The sequence below is a fragment of the Pongo abelii genome, chromosome 2 (genome assembly GCF_028885655.2).
Source record: "Pongo abelii isolate AG06213 chromosome 2, NHGRI_mPonAbe1-v2.0_pri, whole genome shotgun sequence".
Taxonomy (NCBI): domain Eukaryota; kingdom Metazoa; phylum Chordata; class Mammalia; order Primates; family Hominidae; genus Pongo; species Pongo abelii.
Window position 1 is genome coordinate 189,432,501 of NC_085928.1, and position 8,465 is coordinate 189,440,965.

General features: G+C 42.8%; 1 protein-coding gene across 3 annotated transcripts in view; it reads right to left on the reverse strand.

Annotated features, from left to right (window-relative positions):
* Positions 1 to 3,412, reverse strand: part of GNB4 (G protein subunit beta 4) — a 55,597-nt gene extending 52,185 nt beyond the window's left edge. The window contains exon 1 of one of the 3 annotated variants that reach the window (XM_003776361.5): positions 2,849 to 3,412. The gene's annotated coding sequence lies outside the window, so the exon portion shown is untranslated. Of the gene's footprint in view, positions 1 to 2,464; positions 2,718 to 2,848 lie in introns of those variants that run through there. The other 2 variants (XM_054553029.2, XM_024244380.3) reach the window with 2 other exon arrangements.
* Positions 3,413 to 8,465: the final 5,053 nt, after the last annotated feature.

The window sequence follows — 8,465 nt, forward strand, 5'->3', positions numbered from 1 at the left end:
ATTCACAGAAATACACGGTTTGTTGTTGCTGTTTGTATTGTTTTGGAGTCCCACTCTCCACATCTTGTTAATTTTATTTTTCAACATAAAGAAGACTAACAGTTTCCCAAACTCAAAACTATGCAAAAAAGTATATTCAGAACAAGGCCATTCCTTCTGTTGTTCCCATTTACTCAGTTCCTACCCAGTGCCTGTAGGTACCTAATTAGTTTCTGGTTATCGCTCCTGTATTTATTTTTTGTTCTGTCAAAAAACTACGCTTCCTCAAGGTGAGGTAGAGAAATGAGGCAGGGCCAGACGCCGTGGCTCATGCCTGTAATCCTAACACTTTGGGAGGCTGAGGTGGGTGGATTGCTTGAGCCCAAGAGTTCAAGACCAGCCTGGGCAACACAGCGAGATCTCGCTTCTATTTATAAAAATAAATAAATAAAAACAAATGAGGCAGTCACTGAAGCAGAACACTGGATCAAGAAACAATTTTATTTTAAAATGGGAGACTGTACAATAATGTAAATGATTCTGTAGTAACTGACAAATTGAAGGTGCAGCAGAGAGTATGATAAATTGCAGAGGGAAATATCTATCAAAATATCCTCTAGTTTAATTTAAGGGATATCAAAGGGTTCTCATATCCCAAAATAGATTGCCGTCCTGTTTGTAACCTTCCAAATTAGTTATAACTCTATCTCTAGAAAACCCACATTAAAATGGAGTTATTATTTTATCAAGATAATTAAGCCATCACTACCTATTAATATCAATAGGATATACTGTGCCCTGGCAAAAGGGAGGTTTTGAACTTGGAAGAAGACATTTAACTAGGAGTAGAGTGGTGAGAAGAGAATGGCTGATGTGAGGAGCTGTATAAAAACATGGGACAGACAATAATGATCATGCTGGAAAAACAAACATGTTTCTGGCATGTCTTGGATATTTTACACACATGCTAATGAGTAATTGAAGGTCACTCCTCATGCCCTCGTACTAAGTTAATATGGCTCAGGGGAAAGAACATGGACTTTGGAAACAGAGGGGTCTTGCTTCGAATCCCAGTTGAGTTACTCAACGCCTACATAACCACTGCCAAGTTACTTAAAACCTCAGAAAATTTCCTTACCTGTGGAAGTAGATAATGGTGTTACTGTGAGATATAAGTAGAATAACTTACAGCACTGCCCCAGCCCAGAAGAGATATTTTAATAAATAAGTCCATAAGAGACGCAGATTAAAACAGTCAGCAAGGTAAAGAAACTGATGACACAGCCAGCTGACTTCAATAACACGCCTAAGAGAAATCACACCATCTCAGGCAGTATTTGGTAAGGGCAGAAAAATGTCCAACACTTAGTTCCAATTCTTAATTTTCAAATTGCCCCAGAGTCTATTTTTAAAGTGTAAAAGTATGTGCTGACATACTTACACGCCAATTGTTTAAAAGAAACAATTCTACAGGTTAACAAAGGCCAATGACTCGGAATAACTTCCTAAATAATGTTTATGGGCCCACAAAGAGTTGAACCAACCTAAAACATCACAAGCTGTATTAATCAGTTTTATAAATGTATATACAGAGGGTTGACAACGTTCAATGAGATGATATTTTAAAAGTTTCTATTTCAGTTTCAAATTCATCTACAAACCAAAATGCAACATGGAAAATCTTAAAATGTCTTTAAGCCATATACTGAAATATACAGTAAATTTTCAGAGGCTAGAATCAGTAGTAAACCAAAAGCCCCACCTGAAGAGTATTAAAATGAACAATGGCAGAGACTCAAAGCACACAATTTTGAACGCACCTAATCAGCCGTTCTCCTCTCCGACTAGAAATGACTTCCCTCCCATCTTAAATTAAGTAGCGTGTGTTCTCTGTCCTAGAAGATGTACTTAATGGTCATAAACTCTGTTTGCAACACTGAGGCGGACTCATAATAAAAGTTCTAATCAACAATTAAATTTTGAACATTTTAAGAAAACTTCCCGCTAATCCACACGCCACGCTACTTTGTCGGTGGCTGAGAGGGAGAAAGATGCATCCTCATCCTTTATGGAAAGAGAAAGGGAAGGAGTGGGAGAAAAGGGAACACAAGGAGACGCAAAATAACAAAGTATTGCTTGTATAAACAAATGAAAGCCTGGTTTTAAACTTCTGAAAATTCAATATTCCCTTAGCGAATAGCAATACATAGCAAAGTATATGGCAATCATCTGTGTTCTGAAGCAGAAAAAGGTGGAGAGAAAAGGAAAACACTTTTTATTGTACTGAACTCACAAGTATTCAAAATTCATTAATCCCCTCCCATCTCCAAACTCTGGACATTATATCATTTCCAAAATAAATCTGAAACAAAACCATTGGACTAATTTCGGACTCAGCGTAGAACTTTTATGAGTCTTCCCAGCACTCTCCACCCAACAGCCCTGCTGGGCAGTCCCGAATACCCGCTATTTTGGGGGCACGCACGGGCTCGTGCTCTGAGTTCCTGGAAGGAGGCCTCGGGGAGTGACGAGAAACCCGGGGGTTCTGCAGGACTTGGACCGCCGGCCGTTCCTCGCTGCCCAGGGCGAGCGGTCTGGACCGCCCGGGAAGTGCCTGCTCTGGCGGTCGTGGGGCCGGTTCCCGCGCGGCAGCGGAGCGCGACACAGGCGCGCCCTCCCCGTCCCTCCCGGGCAGCGTCGGCCGCCCGAGCCCTCAGTCTTGGAGCCAGGAGAGACCCGCCCCGCCCCGCGCCGTCACTCGGGCCCCGTTCCGCAGGGGTGGCTCGCGGAGCCCCACGTCCCTACGAGAAGCCCGGGATCGCTTCGCCGGGCGCACCGACGAGCCGCCGCTCGCGAGCTGGCCGCCTACCTGGAGGGAGCTCGGGCCCGCGTCGACCGCGCGCTGCAGGGGTCCGCTGGGCGCTCAGCAACCCCCGGAGCGCGGAGCCGGCGTGGAGAGCGCAGCGCACCGCCGAGACCAGAGCCACCGGCCACACCCAGTCCCGCACCTCCCAGCAGCCAACTCCCCGGCGCGCCGGAGCCGGGGCGGGGACGTGGCTGGAGGCGCGAGGCGCGAGGCACGAGGCGCGCGGGCCCGGCGGGGACGTGCCGGGGCCGCGCAGACCCTCGGAGCGCGCGCAGCCCGGGCGGGGGCGAAGGGAGCGGGCGCCGCGCGCAGCTTCTGCTTCCTATTTTCTCTCTCGTTTCCTGCCAGAAGGAGAAGAAAAACATTCATTCCCGGGCAGTTTCGTTTTCTTGTTGGTGTGGCGCCGGGGCACGCTGCTAAGTAGTGCCCGTCTAAGTGGCGTGGCCAATTTCCTTTCTGGCGCTGACAGGCGCCAGTTTGCTTGTTAGCAGGATCGAAGGGCAGAGCTAGAAGACCCCAAAGGTCCCATTTAGGTTTCCCATTCTGGAATTCTAAATGTCAGAAAGTAAACTGAAGCCCAGAGTTGCACAACCTTGCGTTGCAGTCCCCGCTCTTCCATCACTAGTTGTAGGACCGTGTACCGTCTCGGGCCTAAGTTTCGTCATCGCCAAAATAAACATATTGATACCTGCCTTATAAAGGTGCTAAGCATATTAAATGAAGTGATGTTTGCATGAAGCCTGCCTCCAAATAAATGGCCAATACTTGGAAGTTATTGTTCCTATTGTCATTGATAAAATTGGAAGGCCTTCCAGATATCCCTGCCAAGTCGCTCTTCTCTGCGTGAGTTAAACACCACATGCATCTCAATCGAGTTTTTTTTTTTTTCCACATTTATCTGGGTGTTTTATGTTTAAAATGTCATAAAATAAATGCATCTATCCAATTTGCTTCCTCTGAAGTCAGTACCGCCTGGGAGCATTTTTCCTCTCCCCACCCCCATTTTTCTTCTGAGTTAATTCCAGTTTGACAGACTGTTGCTATAGCATTCCTTCTCTGACGTCAAACAATTTAAAGAAACAGCCCTGGGTAGCGAAAACTGCAGAGGAGTTCTTTGTGGAGTTTCTGTGCCGGAGAAGGGTTCGAACAATATCATCAGATAACTTTAACACCCCCTCAGCCTTCCAATCCTCCTTCTCTAGCTGCTTCCCACTATCACCTGGAATAAATCTATTAGTCCCTTGAAAGAGCTGATGCCATGATAAGCAAACCCTGTTTGTGACTGTGGGGAAAATGTGACCGTTTTGTATAAAAGCCAGGCCATGACAAAAATAGAAGCAGCTGTTTCTATTTTCTTTATCCACAGATAAAGAAACTGTGGATAATTTTTTCCCCCAAAATTTTCATTTTTACTAATATTAGGAGCATTTTTCCATTAAGAAGAAAGAAGAGAAATGCCAAATATTCTGCATATCAAAGTGTCAGAAGAGCTCGTTGGGACATGAGTGTTTTGCATCTGTAACTATTTATGTTTCAATGATTAAATCCTGAGTTTTATCATTGTCATTTTTAGGAGGAAGCAAAGGGAAATTGTTAAAGAGTGCCTATTACGGATCATGCTCTCTGCTTTCTTATACTGTACTTAATCCTCATAATTACCTTGAAGTGTGAATTTTATCCCCATTTTACAGATAAGCAAACTGATGCCCTGGTAAGATTAATTTATCGGAGTCACGAAGGTACTGGTAGAGCCTTGCATGACATCAGATTGGATCAACTCCAAAGCCCACATTCTTTCTTTTTGTTGTTGTTGTTTTTTTGTTTTTTTGTTTTTTTGTTTTGAGACGGAGTCACCGTGCAGTGGTGTGATGTCCGCTCACTGCAACCTCCACCTCCCGGATTCAAGCGATTCTCGTGTCTCAGCCTCCCAAGTCTGGGATTACAGGCAGAAGCCACCACGCCCAGCTGATTTTTTGTATTTTTAGTAGAGACGAGGTTTCACCGTGTTGACCAGGCTGGTCTCAATCTGCTGACCTCAGGTGATCTGCCCACCTTGGCCTCCCAAAGTGCTGAGAATACAGGTGTGAGCCACCGATCCCGGCCCCATATTCTTTTTTTAGATTCTTTTCTGCCTTGTTCCTGTGCACTAGCATTTACCAGATGTTATAAAGCTTTGAGAGGTGATTGTTGGGTTAAGATTATTTGTTGAAAAACAAGTTGCTGGTATTTAGGAAAACACAGTGGGAAGCAATGAGATAGTCTATTCCAGAAAAGATTAGGGGAAATATAAATGAACAGCTCCTAAACATAAAATACAAAACCTGAAAAGATGTAACAAGAATTTGACTGTCTTTTGAAGAGTTTAAAAGAATGATAACGTCAACCTTCCTGAAAATTTAACGTAGACAAAGAAATTACTAGAAGAATAAAGTCCAAGTACAGAAAAAGGAAAGTTTAATTATTATCCAAACGAATCTACTTCCAAGAATATTGTATTTCTGTTTTGCCATACCTGCTGCATATTTTTCTGAGAAAAAAAAAAAAACTTACTTGTTAAAGGACAAGCCTATACTGAAAATCTGAAAGTGGAGCTGATTAAAAGAATTTTATCATCAGGAATAATTTCATAAGAGCATAGTAATGCATCTAAGTGATCCAGCAATTCATGATTTTTCCAATGATAATGAAATCCACGAAGAACGAAAGAGAGAGACTGGGAAGGGAGGCAGAGAGAAAGGTGAAGGGGCATGCTATTAACATTTCTAATGCCTGCTGGTTTGTGTAGAGAATCGTAGAGATGTATCCTACTCCTAAGGATTAAGCCCCATGATCTTTTGTTTGGGTGCCACTGGCTGATAATTAGATTTCTAACTCATTAGGCCCATGTTCTCAAATCCTACTCTATTAAGAGAGCATGGTGGGTCCCTACTAGAGAACCTTTGAAGACAAAATCCTTGTCCGTTTCATCTTTGTGTCCGCCATAGTGTTTAACAGAGCACCTTGCATTTGCTAGGTACTCCACGAACAAATAAATGAGTGAATGCACTTGGCTGCTTGTTTAATGCAAATAACCTGCATACCTCACCCCATCCCACACGCTAGTCGGAATCATAAGAGGGGAGAAAGTGGTCATTGTTTTTCTAGGAGTGTAGTTACAGTTTCTTTTGCAGGGTGTTTTCCTTCACTATGATCAAGTTCAGAGAAGCTCTGCTCTTGGTCCTACATTGGATGAATCTGAATGCTGTACTCAGTGAGCTACCCTGTAATCCATAGTGCCATAGGTTTGTATATCCTGCTTTTAAGTTTTACCCTAGAAATGGTCTATTTTTTTTTTCTGAGCCTACCTTGCTCTCAGATGATGCCAAGCACACCGTGAAGAACAGAGCCATTAAAGTGTACAATACTTCAGTACCGCCCTGTATGTGTTGTATGCATTCCAATTCTACTGTGTTTGAAATGAGGCCAAATTAGATACATACAACATCATAACTACAGTAACAGATTTTATTTCACCTACAACAAAATAAGTTATAAAATATTAAATGGAAATTATCTAACAGGATCTACAGCACAGTTCCCCAAGGACATGAGAAGCAATTCCCTAGTAGATTCTGTAAGAAGTCAGTCTATGTGTGGTTTCAGACAGACATCCTTGATACAGAGTAGTCAAGCCTAAAGCCTTCCCTCTTGCTCACACACAATGCATTTTCCATATCAAAGTACAGTTTGTACTTTGAGTCACCTTTGCTGTACTCCTCTAACACTGGTGATACAAATCAGTTATAGCTTTTGTGTATTTCCACTCAGGTTCTCGTTAACCATGGGAATTTGGAATCTGTCATCCAAGTGCATCCCAGTGACCTTAAGAGAGTGTCAGTGATATCTGTCACAGGCATGGGAGAGGGAAGTAGAAGCATGCAGGCATATGTCTGCTGCTCTATGTCCTGTCATTCAGGTCCCTGGAATCAGGGAATTCAGGGAAATCAGGGAATTCAGGTCCCCGGAAAGGGACATGGTAAAGTGAAAAAACACTAAACTGCACATCAGAAGACTTGATTTAGAGCTTTGGCTCTGGTACTAAATATCTGTGTGATCTTAAGCAGATCTTACCCTGCCTGCATTCTGTCTTAATTATATAAAATGAAGGTGCTGAATTCTAATACGATTGACAAATAGACAACATTGGTGCCATCTCTCAGACTATGTCCAGGGATGACTTCACTAATCAATCATGGACTCTTGCCCTCTAAGCTTCATTCCATCCCAAGAACTCTTCTGAACACATTTTCAGAAGGAACTCTGATCTGTTTCTGTTAAGTGAGTAAAAACGTGAGTTTAAAAATGAGATGACATATTAGTTATCCATTGCTCTATTCAAGTCACCAAACTTAGTGGATTAGGACAACAACAATTATTTAATTTGTTCATGAATTTCCAACGTGGGCAGGGCTTGGCAGACGTGTTCTGTGTTCCATGCAGCCTCAGATAGTTTGACTCTTACTAAGATGGCACTCTCACATGGCTGGCAAGTTGGTGCTGGCTGCTAGCTGGAAGATCAGCCAGGTGTGTGGGCAGAAACTTCAGTTCCTTTTCACGTAGGCCTTTCCACGGGCTACTTGGAATTCCTCACATTAGAGTGGCTGGGTTCTAAGAGCAAGTGTTCCAAGAGAACAAGGAGGAAATGCATAGCGTTTTTATGACTTAGCCTCAGCAATCACATAGTGTTGCTTCCACTATCCTCACTTGGTCTAGGCAGTCACAAATTCATGTGATAGGGACATAGACCTTTTTTTTTTTTTTTTTAGACAAGATCTCGCTCCGTCACCGAGGATGGAGTGCAGTGGCGCAATGTCAGCTCATTGCAACCTCAGGTGATTCTTGAGCCTCCTGAGTAGGTGGGATTATAGGCGTGTGCCACCACATACAGCTAATTTTTTTGTATTTTTGTAGAGATGGGGTTTCACCATGTTCCCCAGGCTGGATGGACTTATCTAGAGGAACATGTTGAATGGCACATATCATTGCAGCTAACTTCAGAAATATAATATGCCACAAGCACATTTGCTGACCCTGGAATAATAATCTATGAGACTCCAACAATCTAAGATTCTGTCTTTCCATTCCTTCCTCCCATAGAGCATTGATTTCATTTACGCTAATATGTTCTGTTAGATATTTCAAACAATGGAAAACATCTTGTTTTCCTTACAAATTTGTTTTGGCTTTGCTTTGATTCTAAAAATTATACTGTAAAATTGACCTTTTTTCTTTTAGTGTACAGTTCTGTGATTTTGAACACATGTACAGATTCATGTAATTATCATTATAATCAGAACAGTTCCATCACTCCCCAAATCTCCCTCATACTATCCATTTACAGCCTTAATTGTAGTCACCTGTCTTCCCTACCATGACTCTTGGCAATCATTGATTTGTCCTCTGACCCCAGAGTTCTGTCTTTTTGAGATTATCATATAAAGGGAACCATACAGTATGTGACCTTTCGAGGCTGTCTCTTCTCACTTAGCGTAACACTTTGGTTCTTTCTTATTGCTGTGTAGCTTTCCATGGTATGGAAGTACCACAGTTGGTTTATCCATTTGGCAAATAGTTTCCTGAT